Genomic DNA, 18,973 nt, shown 5'->3' with positions numbered 1-18,973 from the left:
TGTGGTTTCAAAGTCAGTCATTCTCATATCTAATCCATATGTATATGTGTGTATATATATCTATGGGAATAGTTTTGAAACTGCAATGAATCACTTCGTATAAACTGCACAAACATACACACACACAATTCGTTTATATTTTGTCTTTCTCCCAATAGTGAGACTTTAGGTGGCTAACAACATATTTAAAACAAATTTTGTTCCCAAGTATGTGAGCTGTGTATAAAAACTAGTTATTTGCTTTCCACTAGTGGAAGGGTGGCAATAACAATTATATCAATTGGTGAGAGTTACAGTTTTTATTGGCTTGAGGTAACCACCTCAAGGGTTATAAGTTAGATCAACTAGACTTCTTTGTACTGGTAGTGTCTGATGATAGTGACTGATGGAAATCTGGGGAAAGTGATGTAAATATCGTATTAGGAAATACTTATATCTACAGTACGGATGGACATGTGAGCCAGTTTCGAGCCCCTTCCAGGATGATGGCCATGTGGGAAACTGAGGTGGAAAGACAACGTCCAGAGTGTAGACCGCTCTGTCCACCTGCCAAGGGACTCTGCTGTTGCTTGGGCACAGAACAAGCCATGCAAGGCTGGCAAGGGAGTTTGAAGGGAGCCTATGTGATGGTGAGAAGAACTGGAGATGGCTCCAAGGGCAGACCAAGCTCACAGGGAGGGAAGAGCCTTTTTCTTTAAATTCTTTCATTATAATTTTCCTTTCCCCCACTATTTTTAATTGTATTTTGTTGGATAAGGTGTTCTCTTATGTATGCTTTTAATGTGTTCCAAATGATATGTTGCTCTGTATCTTTATCATTGTTATCTATGAAAAATTATCTGTTTTTTTGGGATGTATAGCTTTATCGACTCATCTTGCAGCATTCTCCCAGCTGACAAGGAGAATGCCATGGTAATCATGGAAATAGAACAGTACAAACAAAAATTCAGACAACTTCTGTATCCAACAATATACAAAAAACTAAAACAAGACCCAACTAACACAATCACTAGAAAAACTAACACTCTGATCAAGAACTCCTCCATTAACCTCGACATACGCCAACAGCTGTGCAAATCAGAAGCTCTCCCACACAGGCTTTACGGACTCCCAAAAATCCACAAGGACTCCATCCCACTCAGACCCATTGTGAGTACCATTGGATCTCCGATTTACAACCTGGCAAAATTTCTAGCTACACAGCTACAAACCCATATTGGGCTCACCATGTACTATATCAAGGACTCAACACACTTCATAGAAAAGATCAGCAACCTCAAGCTAAGCACCAAGGACCTCCTGATCAGCTTCGATGTGGTGTCCCTATTTACTAAGGTCCTGGTAGCTGACACCACCACACTAATCAAACAAAACTTCCCAAAAGACATCACAGCCCTGTTTCACCATTGTCTCACCACTAGCTACTTTCAAAGAAAAGGAAACCCAATCAACAATTGGGCCACACAGTTTACAGAAAACCTACACACATGTATAGATACCTTCATAAAAACTCCAACCATCACCCAAGTCAAAAAAAGAAGCACAATCAAAGCCCTGACAGACCGTGCCCAAAGAATCTGTGAACCTCACCTCCTCCAAGGTGAACTAAACCATCTAAACTGGGCTCTACAGGCCAATGGATACTTCACCATGGACATCAGAAGAGCTGTGAGGCCAAAAACAAGCCATGAGAGTCAAGACAAAGATCCACCCAGAGGAAAGGTGTTCTTACCATATATCAAAGGAACCACTGACCGCATAGGCAAACTGATGAAGAAACACAACCTACAAACTATCTACAGATCCACTAAGAAAATCCAACAAATGCTATGGTCAGCGAAGGACAAGAGGGATCCTCTCACCTCTGCAGGAGTCTACCGCATACCATGGAGCTGTGGACAAGTCTACATAGGGACCACCAAACGCAGCGCCCAAACACGAGTCAAAGAACATGAAAGGCACTGCAGACTAACTCAACCAGAGAAATCAGCCATAGCAGAGCACTTGATGAACCAACCTGGACACAGTATATTATTTGAGAACACAGAAATGCTTGACCACTCCAACAACTATCATGTCAGACTACACAGAGAAGCCAATGAAATCCACAAGCATGTGGACAACAGAAAGGAGGAAACCATGAAAATGAACAAAATCTGGCTACCACTATTAAAAAACTCAAAAATCAGAACAGTAAATATGAAGCAACATTCTGAAAACAGAGGAGTTCCAGACATGAATCAACCAGGGGCAGCTAACGACTCTGAACAAAGGATGCCCCAGGCAGGAAGAAGCCAGCAGATGAAGCTATTCAATGCTAATTATGGTGATTAACTACAAGATTCACACTGGCCTCCAACTGACAAGAGTTCTTCTCTCACCCTGGACTTTCCACAGATATATATTAACCTTCCTTGCTTAGTTTCTCCATACCTCACAACCTCTGAGGATGCCTGCCATAGATGTGGGCGAAATGTCAGGAGAGAATACTTCTGGAACATGGCCATACAGCCCGGAAAACATATAACAACCCTGTGATCCCGGCCATGAAAGCCTTCGACAACACATACCCTGTTTCCCCGAAAATAAGACATCCCCAGAAAATAAGACCTAGTAGAGTTTTTGCTGAATTGCTAAATATAAGGCCTCCCCTGAAAGTAAGACCTAGTAAAGTTTTTGTATGGAAGCATGCCTGCCAAACAGAACACCAGAGCTTGCAGGATTGGTAAATGTACGTACCATAGAGAATTGTACATGTAAATAATGGTAGTAACAAGAAATTCTTGATAAGATTCACAGTTTGTTTGGTTATGCTGGTTTGTGATGACAACTACTGTACAGTATATAATAAATGTTCATTTTTTTGTTCAACAATAAATGTGAATTCTTCTTCATGGAAAAATAAGACATCACCTGAAAATAAGACCTAGCACATCTTTGGGAGCAAAAATTAAAATAAGACACTGTCTTATTTTCGGGGAAACACGGTAGAACCTCTTTCATTCTCCAGTGTATTGGTGTGGTCATTTTCCCTCAACTTCATAATTATTGGGTTGTGGTCTGATAAAACCCTGGGAAGAACTTCCACATTTATGACCATTTTGACTAGGAATTTTGAAACAAAAAAACACGCCCAATCGGGCCTGTGATTGATGGCTATCTGAAAAGAAGTTGCATATTCAACTTCAACAAATCATTTTTTCCCCATTTGGAGTACAAATGGCATGCTTTACCTACACATTGATTTGGAATTGTATCACCTGTCATTTACTGCCTATTCTCCCCCATCCACACTTGGCCAAGAGGAGAGTGGCAACTGCCTGCACTGAGATCCCTTTACACCATCTTAAATGACCACAGAAATAAAATTTGAGACAAAATGTAGGCCTGTGATTCTAATATTATCACTTTTTTCTCCTGTATGATCTTTAATATCTTTGCCTGATGAAGAAACCAGTGGGGCTTCAAAGGTTGCATGGTGTATTTTCTCCACTTTGGCTGGTCAGAAAAGCTATTGGTTTTTTGAGGATTTTGGATTTTGTTGCATTGAACTACGCTATAGTAACTGTCATCCACTATCATTCATCAACCTTAGTCAAATCCTCTTACACATAATTGATTTGTAGATTTCTCCCTCAGGCAGTTTACTTATCCAAAATCATTAAATTCCTTATGTCCTTTTTAATTTAGGCTTCTGCGCTTTTCATTTGCTTATCAAATAAAACAGCAAGCCAAAACATGCCATGCTAGCACTAGGATTCTACATAAGAAACTTTTTTATAGAGAATAGCAATCACAGGATGGGGAAAACCCCTTTTTATTATGGACTTCTTAAAAATAACTTATTTTGGACCATGTTTTTGTTGTTTGATTTACTAAAATGTCATAAAACTGTTCAGAACACACGAGTCACCATAGGCGAGCTATTACTAAAGAGATAGCCATGCTAGTCTGTTTCAGTATAAAAAGGAGAAGGGAAAAGGGAAGAAATGGAAAGGCCCTGTTTTATTTTAGCATGAACTTTCATGAATCCCACCCACTTTTTCAGAAGCATTGATGGAATGCAATTTTCAAGCTGCAGATATTTATGGATATGATACAGTTAGGGAATAGGGTAGGGATAGAATATGAGCATAATAAGGAAGGATGGGTGCAAATTGTGATACTGGCGATAAACTGTCAACATCAGGTGTGCCAAGTTTTAAAGCAAAGCATTCTGCTTATCAGAAAGTCAATTCTGCTTTTTGAGAACTCCTTTGTTGCTTTGGTAATAATTACAGTCATCTCATATGCCAACAAGTCACTATACCTGTTCATACATTTGCTGAGAGATTGGAATTTCTGACTATATATATGACAGTTCTGATATTCCTGTGAATTGTTTGCTGAATAGTTCCCTGAAGGTTTGTGATTATGTCGCTAGGAAGATTGAAATGGTCTGCCAATGGCTTTGTGGTATTGACATGTTTCATGACATATTTACTCTTAGTAGTATATCCTAGAACAGTAAAGACTTGATCGTTTTCTATTTGTGAGATTTTAATAAATGTAATGATGATAAACTTTATTTCTACCCTGCCACCATCTTCCCAAAGGGACTCGGGGCGGCTCACAAATAGCACACTATAATGCTGTGACAAAATACATTTACATGAAAACAACATATATTTATATAAAACAGCATACTAATATAAAATCCAACAGACGCAGCAAAGCTGATGATAAAAAAATTAATCCATCATAACAACAATATTGCCTACCTATGGACTTTAGCTTTGTTTTGACCTAGCAGACCAATATGGTTCCCTTGGTTTTTATATTATGCTTTCTACAATGCCAAAAAAATAATTGGGAGAGTTTGGTAGCTCTTAAGCTTTAATAGGCTCTAGTGACACAGTAAAATACTATTTTCATTAATTTCTTAATTGCAATGTTCAGCCTCATTCAACAGGATTTATCTAAATTGCATTATGTTTTCCTGCTCTTTTGTATTTTTTGTTTCATGGCTGATTCTGCAAGGGTAAGCTTCTGGAATCTAGAGCGTTCCCTGTGAAATAATTGAGAGAATATAAAAGAAAAAAAAAAAGAAAACACATCACATTGCATCCTCCTCAAGTGAGGGACTAGAGAAGAAAAATGGTGCAGGGTTGTCAAAAAGGCAGCTTATAATGTCACACACATATCTTGGCAATCAGCAATGATGGCAAATGAAATTTAGAGAAAGAAGCTAGGTGACCTTATGAAGAATAACATTTATTGCATCCAGATTAGCCTGCTGGAAGGCAGGCAGCTGTGTTTCTGCTTTTAAAAGGAAGGTGATTGGTTCGTGCTCTCTTGATCTGTGTCTGCAATTGTAGCCTGCAGAAATTGGATGAAAGAGGGAAGAGGTATATAGAAGAAGATGGCGTGGAGAGAGAGAGAGATGAAATAAGAGGGAGGTGATTCATATATGGGAATAAAGATAGGGGCCAATGATTAGGTGCTAAGTTATCAGAGGTACCTGGGCTGATGGCACTAAAGACTACAGATCAGAAGACAGTGAAGCTATTTTACTTTTCCTTCCTTAACAAATTTTGTTCGAGGAAAATGACACATCAAAACAAATGATGATAAAACATACAATGCAAATGTAACTCTTTCACACTGCACAACCACAGCACTTTGATTCCATCTGGACGATCTTGGCTACATTTAGTGGAATTCTGTGCTTTGTAGTTTGATGTCGCACTAGAACTCTCTGGGTAAGAATTCTAAGAGCCCCCCCCCCCCCCCGCCCAAAAAAAAATCCCAATGCGATTCTAGGTTGCATTAATAGGAGTTTAGTGTCTTGATCAAAGGAAGTAATACAACTACTCTGTTTTGCTTTGGTCAGATGTCACCTGGAAAACTGTCCTGTTTTGGGAACCACCATTCAAGAAAGATATTGACAAGTTGGAAAATGTTCAGTGGAGGGAGACTAAAATGGTAAAAAGTCTGGAGGCCATGCTCTATGAGGAGTGGCTTAGAGAGCTGGTTATGGAGAAGAGAAAATCAAGAGATTACATGATTGCCCATTTTAAATATTTGAAAGGATGTCACATGGAGTAAGCTTGGTTTCTGTTGCTCCAGGAACTAGGATGTGGAGCAATTAAATCAAATTGTAGGAAAAGAGATTTCATCTAAACATTAGGAAAAAACATCCTGACATTAAGAGCTATTTGGCAGTGGAATATGCTGCCTCAGAGAATGACGGATGGCCATCTGCTGGGAGTGTTTTCACAGAATAGGGTTGAAGTGGGTGGACCTTGTCATTTCTCCCAGCTCTATTATTCTAAACTATCAATACCAAGAGTGTTAAAGTGGAATTGTAGTGCTATAATTGTGCTCTATGAAAGGGCAGCTGGATCTCAATAAAATTCTATGTTTGGGGCAGAGCAATTGGAGAATAAAATCTTGACTGTTGTAGTTCAGCAAGCAGCTGAGGATTTTTCTGATTTCTCTGACAGGTCAGAGGATGAGGCTATCAGTGTAAGGAGAGAATTGCAGCCAGAAGAGGGGCAATGTTTTGGATTCCAAATGGGAAAGTGAAAGTCCTGGGTCTCCTGAGAAATGGCCTTCGGCTATTGGGAAGTTTTCACAAGTAGCGAGATTAAGTTTGAGAATGGAGGGAGTGAGAATAGGCTAATTAGATGCTCTGAGAGATTCCGTGAGAAGACCTTGAAGCCCAAATGCTTTAGGCATGATCTCATGGCTACTTGGTCTAACTTAAATTAAGGAGCTCCGGCTTCATGCCTTTCAGAGGAGACAACATTGCCATAAGAATGGCTCTCCTGTCTTTGCTCTCAAGTTCATGATTCAAGTATTCTCAAATTATCTGGTTCATGTCTTTGTTTCCTGGAAGGATTTACCTTGGACAAGTTCTTGCTTTCTGGTTTATGGATTTATGTTTAAGTACCACTGTGAATTTTGGTTCTCTTGATTTTATGTACTTTGGCATTTTTAGATTTCTACTATTTTGTATTTCCTTTTCTGCTGTTTCTTTTTGAAATGCCCCTTTTCTTGCTTTACCTGCTTTCTTCAACAAACATTTTTAGATAGAATTACTGGACTCTGGTGTGGTGCTGGGTGAAAAGGTGTTTTCAGTGCTAGAGTGCAACATTTATCTGGAACCACCCCAGAAGATACTTATGTAGAACTCACAAAAAGCATACAGGTGACCTATTTCCTTCTGTGCACCTGACAAAATAATTTCTAGATGTATTTATTTCGTGTCAAAAGCATGGCATATAAATAAATTTAAAAGTGATGAAATAAAGGAAATCACAAGCAGCTAAATAGTTTTAGACCAAAAGCGGGCAACAGCGACCGCATTGTCCATAGCTTTAAACAACTCCTCCTCCGTACATGAGGCAGGAGATTGTGGGCAAGCATACATATACAGACTTGTTTGTTCTGCTCCACAGTCACACAAGGTGGAGGATTCCTCCAGATAGTGCCACCTCACCAAGACATAGAAAGACTGAGTGACTCCAGTCGGGCGTCCCCCGGGCAACGTTTCTTGTAAACAGCTAATCTTTCCAACCCAAAAGCAATGCTTTTAAACTTTTAATTTCTAGATAGAACATGTGAGAAGAAAATTTTAAAATATAGCATCTAAAATTTTCATAGAAACATGAGACTTCAGGAATAGCTTGCATTAATGTCTTTCAGTTGAATATTTATGAAGTAGTGGTGTCACAGGGTAGTATCATATATGCAACTACAATGTGCTTTCAGTGGTATTGTGTTAAAAAATAAAAGAAAAAAAACATGTTGAAATATGTTTTAAGCATAGAAGAGTTGAAAGAGACGACATGTGCCATTTAGTCCAACCCCCTGCCATGCAGGTAAAGCACAATTAAGATAGATGTTTATAATTAAACTGATATTTACTATTAAGAGTCATTCCTTATTGCATGATCCCTAAATCTAGTAAAAAATAATTGAGTGCTCAAACTTAATGATGAGCAAGGTTTCTTAAATTACGAGGATTCAGAAACAAGGAAATTTGGGGCAATTTTACTGTATATGTTAATGGAATTAGATTTCTTTCATATTGTTTGAAGATGAAAAAAAGCGCCTCTAATGATGTGTTGTTGTTCCATGCCTTCAAGTCACTTCTGACTTATGGTGACATTATGGCAAACTTTTCATAGAATATCCTTGGCAGAATTTATTCAAAGGGGGTTTGCTCTTAGCTTCCTCTGAGGCTGACAGATTGTGACTTACCTCTGGCCACCCCGTTGGTTTCTATGGCTGAGCAAGGTTTCCCAGTGTCCTAGCCCAAAACTCAAACTACTATGCCCTCTGATGATGATCACTTATTTATTATTGTTTATTTACATGTTAGGCACATTCTGTTAGGAATGTTTTTTTTTTAAAACAATTTAACTTGTATTTCCTTGTTATACTTACTACGGTTGTGCACAGATTCATTTTGGGCTCGGGCTGTGGCGCAGGCTGGAGAGCAGCTGCAATGAATCACTGCAATGAATCACTCTGACCAGGAGGTCATGAGTTCGAGGCCCGCTCGGAGCCTATGTTTGTTTGTCTTTGTTCTATGGAATTGAAGTCCCTGAGTCCCCTTCGGGGTGAGAAGGGCGGAATATAAATGCTGTAAATAATAATAATAATAAATTTGCCTTGGGCTATTTTGGCTTGTTCGGCTTGTTCAGACACTCATAACAGCAAGGTTAAAAACTTTTGCATTGCCGTTTAAATAAATGTACACTATATTTGATATGTTTATAATAATATACTGTTTAATATGTTTTTCAGTGTTTTACTGTGGATTTTAATTGATTCTTTTTGTGAGATGCCATGAGTCCCAGGAGAAAGGTGGCATATAAATGAAACAAACCCAGGGTATTTTAGATGCAGGGAAAGATAGATCATCATCCTTTCCCCAGTCATCCTGAGGGATGTCAAAGCACTATGAAGTATTGAATCTGGGCTTGAAGCTTCTGTGGAAATGGTCCATTGTTTTCTTCAGTGTTTGGAAGCTCTTTGCTGTGCAAGGCATTTTATTAATTATTTGAATCAATTCCCAACTGCAGAAGGTGATATGGTAACTCAGCTTTGATGTCTAATGTAACTGGCAGGAGTGCAGGTGAATAATAAAAGCAGGGGGCAGCTAGAGGCAAGTGCTGTGAAATGCTTTGGCCAAAAAGGAAAAGAGAAGATAAGCACTTCAGGATTAGCTTGCTCTGAATAAAAAGAAGCTGGACTGAACCAGCTTCTTTAGTTTTCTGAATGGAAGTGATCAAAATAGAAAGGCCAATGATTATTTTCAGGTCAAGTACCAGACCCTGCCTCATCTGTGCTCCAGATGTGCTAGAATGCAGTGGTTCCCAACCTGTGGGTCCTCAGATGTTTTGGCTTTCAACTTCCAGAAATCCTGACAGCTGGTAAACTGGCTGGGATTTCTGGGAGTTGTAGGCAAAAACACTTCAGGACCCATAGATTGAGAACCACTGTACTAGAAGGAGAGCAAGCAAAAGCCAGCACAAACAAGACTCAAAGGACCTGATCACATGAAAGTTGGGCTCCATCCTAGAATGTCTCCAGGGTGGAGTCCATCACATGAGCAAGAGTACTTTCAGTGGGACTCCATCCAGGCTCCATCCTGGAAACGTCCTAGGACAGTGCCCCAGGAACATGGATGGCTACTTGTGTTCTCATTACCTAAGCCAGTGACAGCACAGGGGAAGCCAGGTGGTGAGACTTTCCCTCGTGTGATGGGGAAGGCAGGGATGCAGGCGATGTGGCGTGCAGGGCGATAGTTTCCACCGTTGGCCCATGGATTTGCCCCGCTGCCTGACAGATGCCCCCCAATGTCACTCAGCTTGAGGACCTCAGTGTGATGAGGTCCAAAGGCAGCTGTACCACAGGAGGGGAGGTGTGGGCAGAAGGAGCCCTAAGAGGGGCTGCATCCAAAATGAATATTTCAAAGTTTCTCCCCACCCCATCATGTTTCCTTGGAAACATATGTAGAATGCCTCTAGACAAAAACAAAATAAACCCAACATTGATATCCTAAGAAACCCATGACAGATATCAAACCATCTTCCAAGCTGATTTCATAAGCAGTCAAGAGTTGTTGATGGTAGACTTGGAAGCTTTTAATTTTTGGTCACAACCCAGTTCAATTCTGTGTTTAGAAAACCAGTATCTCCAGAGGTTTTCAAATAACTGTGTTATTTCTTGCAGCAGAAAAAAATGCCTTAGCACCCTACAAGTTTAACATGGATCAATGTGATATAGTAGCAAAAAATCCAAACATAAACCATCAACAGAATTAGTGTTTGAATCAAGAGACAGAGTAGCATCATTCTATTCAATTTTGGTTAGACCTCACCAAGAATGTGCTATCCAGTTCTGGGCATACATGCTCTGCAAAAGATTTAGGCAGTACATCATATTGGGATGAGAAGATGGCGCCATGGGTCTCTAGCTCATTGACATGTTCCATGAAGGTGGGATGCATAAAGTCTTAGTTTACAGAGAAAGGAATGTGTTGTATGTCATTTAACATATACAATTGGCAGGACCTTTTTGCATATGAGACACACTATACTTTTTCCCACGGATTCTTCTGACTCCAACTGTGTAGTTAATTCTCTTCCCTCTTTTCTCCATAGAGTTGCACTGAGTCTTGGTTTTTCCCATATTCCTTGATACTTTCTTCCATGGCTACTCTTGTCAACCCAAAACCTCTAGGTCTTTCCTAGCATCACCTCCAGGATAGGATAGCAACAACAGTTGCTGCATTGTATCTTCACTAGTCTTGTTATATGTGTGGAGAGGGTTTCTTTGCAAAACTGAAAGAAGTTAAGGGGTATAAAGGGAGGAGATTGAGTGAAAAAGTGGTGACCATGTCTGTTGATTCTGCCTTCTCCATGCTCGTTTGGCTCAAAATTCTGTCTCTCTGTCGCCTTCCATGTTCCTTACCATCTCACCACCACCATCAAACTATACTATTGGAAAGTCATATGTTGAGTTGTGTTTCCTGTATCCAAGGCGTTGTTTTGTTTTTATGCCATTGTAGCAGTAGAAAAAATACCTGTCCTCAGCATGCTAAACATCTGAAAAGAAGGCTGCTCTGAAAATAGTTACAAGGATACCTTTCTTTAATTGCATGCCTCTGCATGCTCAGCAATGCGGTCTCTACCAAACAATCAATGAAATGTTAAATGTGAGGGTGGGGAAAAGTATTAGAGCTCCAGTGTTAGAATTAATATAAAGCACAAAAAAATCTTGTGGGTGTCTTAAGAGACTGAATACAATCATGCCACATAGTATCTACTAACATCATTATCTGGTTCAGACTCCAAGCTTTCTATTATTATTATTATTATTATTATTATTATTATTATTATTATTATTATTATTATTATGACACAGCAAACAAGATAGATATGCTGGATTTTGTATCAAAAAATCATAAGTCGAACACTTCCCAAGTGTCTAGGACTGTGTGATGTGGCCTGCCCTGGTTTTCATTGTTTTCTCCGATTTGTGTTGTAATATATATACGATGTTTTTGCACTGTTATATTGTGTTATGATTTGCTGTTTATTTTGTTATATTGTATGGTGTCTGGGCATGGCCCCATGTAAGCCGCCCTGAGTCCCCATTGGGGAGATGGTGGCGGGGTATAAATAAAGTTTTATTATAAATAAAGTTTTATTATTATTATTATTATTATTATTATTATTATTATTATTATTATTATTATTATTTTCGGATGATGCGTGCAGATCCCAGCAGGGTGGCCTTTTGCAATTGGCAGATCGTAATTTTGTCAGTGCCTATTGTTTCCAAAAGCCGGCTGAGATCGTTTGGCACGGCATCCAGTGTGCCGATCACCACCAGGACCACCTGCACTGGTTTTTGCCAGAGTCTTTAAAATTCAATCTTGAGGTCCTGATAGCGGTTGAGTTTTTCCTGTTGTTTTTCGTCAATGCGACTATCACCTGGGATGGCAACATCAATGATCCAAACCTTTTTCTTTTCCACAACTGTGATGTCTGGTGTGTTGTGTTCCAGAACTTTGTCAGTCTGGATTCGGAAGTCCCACAGTATCTTTGTGTGCTCACTTTCCAGTACTTTTGCAGGTTTGTGTTCCCACCAGTTCTTTGCTGCTATTATTATTATTATTATTATTATTATTATTATTATTATTAAAATGTTCCCATATTTTGCAGAAGCCAAAATATGAGGCAAAATATGTGAAAAGCCAGATAGCTATTGTCTTTCACCTTTTCTTTTTAAGACCAATGAGTGAAGTCATAGCTATGATGGACCCACTGATTTCTACATTGTACACAATCACATAGTATACAGTTCTGCTAACTACTATATAATAGTACAGTGTGTCCTCTGTATCATCTGTGGATAACAGTGAATCCTATATTTTGATTATACTTGGGTCAGAAGCATATCATAGAATCTCACTGAGAAACTAGAAAGGCCCATAAACACTTCTGGGATATCATTTTGGTGTGAGTAAGTGAAACAATGGATATTGAATCTATGGGGGTTGCACTGTATTACTATTAAAGGTTTAAAGTGACATCACTCAGATCTGAATGCTACGATGGACCACAAATGCAGTAAGGATTATGCATGGAAAGCAGGAGGGGAAGAAAAGGGAAACCGGTTCTGAGCCTGAAACTAGTGTGGAAATAAATGTCTTTTGTCAGAATTACTTTGTCATTCAGGCAATAATATGGCCTATATCCATTCATACAGCCCTTCTGAGAACTATATGCACAGTTTTAATTGACTATTAAAAAACAAAATTGTCATATTCTCATGTTCAGAGATCATCAGTCTTTAAACAATGTATGTGTGCATGGATGTGCACTAGAGCAGGACTTCTTAAATTGTGAGTCCCAACCCGAAATGGGGTTCCCCAGCTCAATGTTGGGGTCATGAAAAATTTGGCAAGAGTAAACGATTTCTGAAAAGATTTACACAAACCTTTTAGCAGCAACATGCAGTGTGTTGCAGCAAATGATTCACGTATGCTCCACAAAAAGGAACATCAGTCCGTTTAACAAGACTTGCAGATGCTGATTTGTTAGCAGGAAAAGTTTAATTTTTATACCTGTTTTGTATACCCATATACCTGTGGTCAAATAAACATTTCTTGGGCTAAAAGGGGTCGTGAGTGGAAAAAGATTAAGAAGACCTGTCACTGACTAGAGCAAGGGGAAAAGGTTTGTCATCAATGATCCCACCCAGTTTAGGAATCAGTTCTGCCCAGCAGTTTCCGATCTTGGGCCAAAAAAATGTCCCTCACTTTTAGTATCCCCAATGTACACACTTATTTAATGAGAATAAATTCCACCACATATAGAAGGACTTCTTATTCATAAAATAACAGTATTACTTTGCTGAACGACCTATTGGAAGTTAGGAAACTATTTAATTATACCATTTTGCGTTGGGTGAGGGCCTTGTTATTTTAAGGGTGCTGAAAAACCTTAAGAGTAAATTGATATGACCTCCTTACAAAGGCACAGCCATATTAGGATAATGGGGTTTTGCAATGGGGCATAGCTTCCATTAACTGTAATGTTTTAAAGAATTAATGGCCCTTGGCTCCTTCATAGTAGAAATTAGTAGGACTATCATGTAAATTATTGAAATGTTAGTCTTTGCAGCTGCTTCCCGGATGTTACTGTTCAAAGGTTTGAATGAATACACATAGAGATGGAACTGCTAGACATGCAGCACAGTGGAAGAAATATCTTAATCCCTGCTTTTAGTTGTCTTGATCCTTTGTTACTGTTTAAAGGAGACATGTAGGCTTCCAGAAAAATACAAAGAAAGTCATATAAGGCAATGAGCTTTCCAAATGAGTACTTTAAAATACATCTCATGGTATAAACACAAGATTTGTACAGTATCCGAATGTATGCTGGGTTTTTAAACATAAACATCTACTGCAAAATGCTTTTAGATCCTCTTCCTTTGGCTATAGTTTATGTCATGTTCGTAACTTCATTTTGAAAATGTTAGCATTCCGGGTGGATTATCATGTTTGACTTTGTTAATACATTCTAAACACAGTAAAATCTAGCAGGAAATAATAAGCACCTCTTTTCTTTTCTTTTTCAACCTATTATGCTGTTGTCATTTTCAAAATAGCAATACCTTGCTATCAGGCTTTTTATCCAGACATTTTCTCTTCAGCATTTCCTTTGCAACACTGATTACAATTATAAAGACCTTTACACAGTGTCACGAAGAAAAGAACAATGCAATTTCTGAAAACACTAGAAAGGGAAATTGGAAAACTGTATTCAAGGAAATTAGAATTTTGAGCTAATTATATCACATCCCAATGAAAAGAAGCGTATGTCTGTCAAGATGGCCAATAAAATTTATAATTAATCTTCACAATTCTTCATAATCATAGTATTAGATGACCATTGGTTACTTTAATATTTGCCTGAAATACAAGGTTGCAAGAAGAGAAGATGTGACTTTTTTTTGTTGAACTGGATTGCCCCACCTTTTCTCCAGTCTTTTTTTTTGGGGGGGGGGGGGTATGTCTCTTCTGCTGGCTGCTCTTAGCAATCACATAAATTCTCTTGACAGATCGCTCTCTTAGTAGATCACTGAGGCCTCTTCTACACTGCCCTATATTCCAAGATCTGATCACAGATTATCTGGTTTAAACTGGATTATATGAGTCTCCACTGCCAGATAATCTGGGATAAGCAGATACTCTGGTATTAGATCCTGGGATATAGGGGCAGTATGGAAGGAGTACGGCAGGGCTGTATATTTTCACCTTACCTATTCAATTTGTACGTGCAGGGCTTGACTATTTATTTTGTATATTGACCTTTTATGACTGTTTTATCCATGTTGATGTTTCTATTGTTGGTTGATTTGTTTATTGCTTTTGCTTTGATTTTGTGCTGTTGCGTCTGGGCATAGCCCCATGTAAGCCGCCCCGAGTCCCTTCGGGGAGATGGGGCGTGGTATAAGAATAAAGTTATTATTATTATTAGTATTATTATTGACTAATCCAAAGGTGGAATTAAAATTGCTGGAAGAAACATCAACAGCCTTGGATATGCAGATGATACCACTCTGATGGCTGAAAGTGAGGAGGAACTGAGGAGCCTTATCATCAAGGTGAAAGAAGAAAGTGCAAAAGCTGGGTTACAGTTAAACATTAAGAAAACCAAGATTATGGCAACCAGACCCATTGATGATTGGCAAATAGAAGGAGAAAACATGGAGGCAGTGGCAGACTTTGTATTTCTAGGCACGAAGATCACTGCAGATGCAGACTGCAGCCAGGAAATCAAAAGACATTTACTTCTTGGGAGGAGAGCAATGGCCAACCTCGATAAAATAGAGAAGAGCAGAGACATCACACTGGCAATGAAGGTCCGCATAGTTAAAGCAATGGTATTTCCCATAGTATCCTATGGATGTGAGAGCTGGATCATAAGGAAGGCTGAGTGAAGGAAGATAGATGCTTTTGAACTGTGGTGTTGGGAGGAAAATCCCGAGAGTGCCTTGGACCACAAGAAGATCCAACCAGTCCATCCTCCAGGAAATAAAGTCCGGCTGCTCACTGGAGGCAAGGATATTAGAGGCAAAGATGAAGTACTTTGGCCACATAATGAGAAGACAGGAAAGCTTGGAAAAGATCATAATGCTGGGGAAAATGGAAGGAAAAAGGAAAAGGGGCCGACCAAGAGCAAGATGGATGGATGGCATCCTGGAAGTGACTGGCTTGACCTTGAAGGAACTGGGGGTGGCAACGGCCAAGAGGAAGCTCTGGCGTGGGCTGGTCCATGAGGTCACAAAGAGTCGGAAGTGAATGAATGAATAAACAACAATGGAAGGATGGAACAACCTAAATCAAATTCTCTACAATCGCTGTATTGTTGAATGAAAATCCCAATGCTTGCTCCCAAGAGTTAAGAATCAATTTTATCACCATAAGTTAAACAGAGAATGAAAATTAAAACTGGGTTCAATAATTTGATTTTTCCCTTATCACAAGTTCATAGTGATATATTTGGGGTGATGTGATGCTCTATATAGAACTGAGTGGGAATTTAATGGATTCAACTAATAATGAGAGAGAAGACACATGGTTTTGTTTCTGGCCTAGTGAAACTAGGGAATATTAGCGGTAAAGAGCCAAGTTGTACATTTTTGTTTATCTTCTTTATATTTGACTTGGATGGCATACTAGAAAAGATGCTCATTAGATTTGCAAATAAAACCAAACTGAGAGAAGCTGCTTATGTTTCAGAAGACAGAAACAGGGTTCAGGATGACCTGAACAGACTGGAGAACTGGCCAAAAACTAACAAAATGAATTTCTGCAAAAATAAATATAAACAAAAATAAATACGTTTTATTTAGGCAGATAGACAATAACTTCTTTGAGTGCTGTGTACACAAGGGATGTAGATCTCTTTGCAGTTCACAAGCTAATATGAAATTAAATGCAATACAAATCAAAACTGAATTGCTGCAGTGATGAAGGGGGGAAGCCATCACAAGTCTAAGCTGCATCAACTCAACCACAGTGTCCAAATCAAGGAAGGTTATATTACCACAATGCTCTGCTTTAGCCACAAAGGACTATGTTCAGTTCTGGGTGCCGCAGTTGAAACAGGATATTGAACAACTGGTGGATGGTGACTAAGATGATGTAAAAGGACTAGAACTCATGTCATACATATAAAGAACTGTTGAGAGAGCTGGACATGTTTTGCCTGGAGAAGAAAACAGTGATACAAGATATGATAACCCCGGCTCTGGAACTCGCTCCCCAGGGAGATCAGATTGGCTCCTTCATTGTCCATCTTCTGTCACAATTTAAAAACATGGATGTTCCGGTGCGCCTTTGAGTGAGGAAGCCATATATCTAGCTATGTGTCTTGTTTACAACTTGCTCTGCACTTTATCACTGCCCAATTTTATAGTGTTTTAACGTCTGGTCTGCTCGTCCTTACCTTTTTATGGACCTTATTCAGAGTTCTTTTTGCACTGATCACCCCTCCCATACACAGCAATTGTTGCCTTGGTTTTTAGCTTCTCATGTTATGTCATTTTATGCTGTGTTGTTTTACTATGTTTTAATTCATGGATTGTATGTTAACGTATGTTTTGGTTGGTTGTTTTCTTATGTAAGCCGCCCCGAGTCCCTTCGGGGAGATAGAGGCAGGGTACAAGAATAATTTTATTATGACACAGCAAACAAGATATTATTATTATTATTATTATTATTATTATTATTATTATTATTATTATTATTATTATTATTATTATTACCTTCTTAAAAACTGTAACTGAAGGGATGGAGGGAGCATGTTCTCTGCTGCTTCAAAGGATAAGGCCCAAGCCAATTGATTCAGATTTTAAAAAATTTAAAAAATAAAATTCCCACCAAACATTAGAAAGATCTTTTTGTTGTTCTTGTTAACATTGGAATAGATTCCATCAGGAACTGATAGACATGCCTTCATTAGACACTTTTAACAAAGATTGGATGGCCATTTTCTACAGGATGCTTTAGCAATGTGTTCCTGCACTGAAAGGTAGTTGGATTAAATGCCATTGGGGTGAATTTCAATTCTGTAATTCTATAAATGCATATATATTTGAAAATGGGAGACATCACCATCCAAGAAGGGAACCTTCAGATAGACAGTTCTACACGGTATCAAAAAAGTCATTGCACAACCTTAATGGGTTTTCCTCTTTGATGGATTTTTAATGGAAAGAAGGGAAAAAAGACAGAAGGGGCAGAAGGGGTGGAGGAAGGTTTTGAAAGGAAAACAATCATGTTTGTACGACTTTTGAAATTCTGCAAATAAGGTTGGATGCCTATGATTAAACTGCCCTAGAGAGAGAGAGAGAGAGAGAGAGAGAGAGAGAGAGAGAGAGAGAGAGAGAGCATCAGCTTAATTTTGCCTGAGGCTATAAAGAATTCAGTTGAAAACCTTAACATTATGATTTAGCAAATATCTTCTTTCATCAAAGGCAATTGGTATTGCCCTCTTTGCTTAGAGATGTGGGCTGTAATGAAATCTTAAAATAATAGCACATTCCCTCTCCCTTTCAGATCTGTCTCTACAGCAGCACAAAGATTATATGCTGCTGTGTTCCTTATTCCCTGCTATTGTTGTATGCCTGCAGGAGAACCAGAAATAATAACATATATTAGTTGAAAAGACACTATTTGCAACAATAGGTGGACTTTGAATATGAAGAACCTGCAAAAGGGTCCAGTTTTCAAGATGATGAAAGGGATATATTTGCTTTCATTTTCCCCTCCCCTAATGTTCAGGTTGACCTGGTGAACTCAGTTATTCTTCATCATGAAATACATGGATACAAACTACTCTGGACCAGTAAACAGGCTGCTCAGAGTTGTGTGGCTTGGAAGCAACCCTGTCATGCCTCAAATAAAACCAACAGCTTGTTACCCATTATTGTGCAATCAGACCACTTGCCACGGGATTGCAGCAAACTAAATAAAATAACCTCTCATTTAATATTGTAACATTGGCTTCATATCATACCCTATTATTTAATTCTGTCTAGTTTTATTCATACACTACATTTAGAGGAAAACATGTATCTATTATGGTACTTGTAATCAACATTTAGATACACTCTTGAGATTGTACAATAAATACAAAGCAATTAAGCTGACGATGCCTTGATCTCAATAGCAGCACTGTTGTAATTTCTTTACAGAATTCTACTATTGTTTAGGATTGGATGGATTTTTAGAAGGATATTGCTCAGCTAAATTCAATTTCCTAAATGCTGAGGACTTCCTAAAGTATAGCATTTTACCCAGTTATAAAAATAATAAGATTACCTTGTGTATGAGACTTTTTATGACTGTTTTATCGTTGTTTGATGTTTTATTGTTGATTGATTTATTGTATTGTTT

The sequence above is a fragment of the Anolis carolinensis genome, chromosome 2 (assembly GCF_035594765.1).
Source record: "Anolis carolinensis isolate JA03-04 chromosome 2, rAnoCar3.1.pri, whole genome shotgun sequence".
In the NCBI taxonomy this organism is placed as follows: domain Eukaryota; kingdom Metazoa; phylum Chordata; class Lepidosauria; order Squamata; family Dactyloidae; genus Anolis; species Anolis carolinensis.
Note: the sequence above shows the minus strand (reverse complement) of the source record.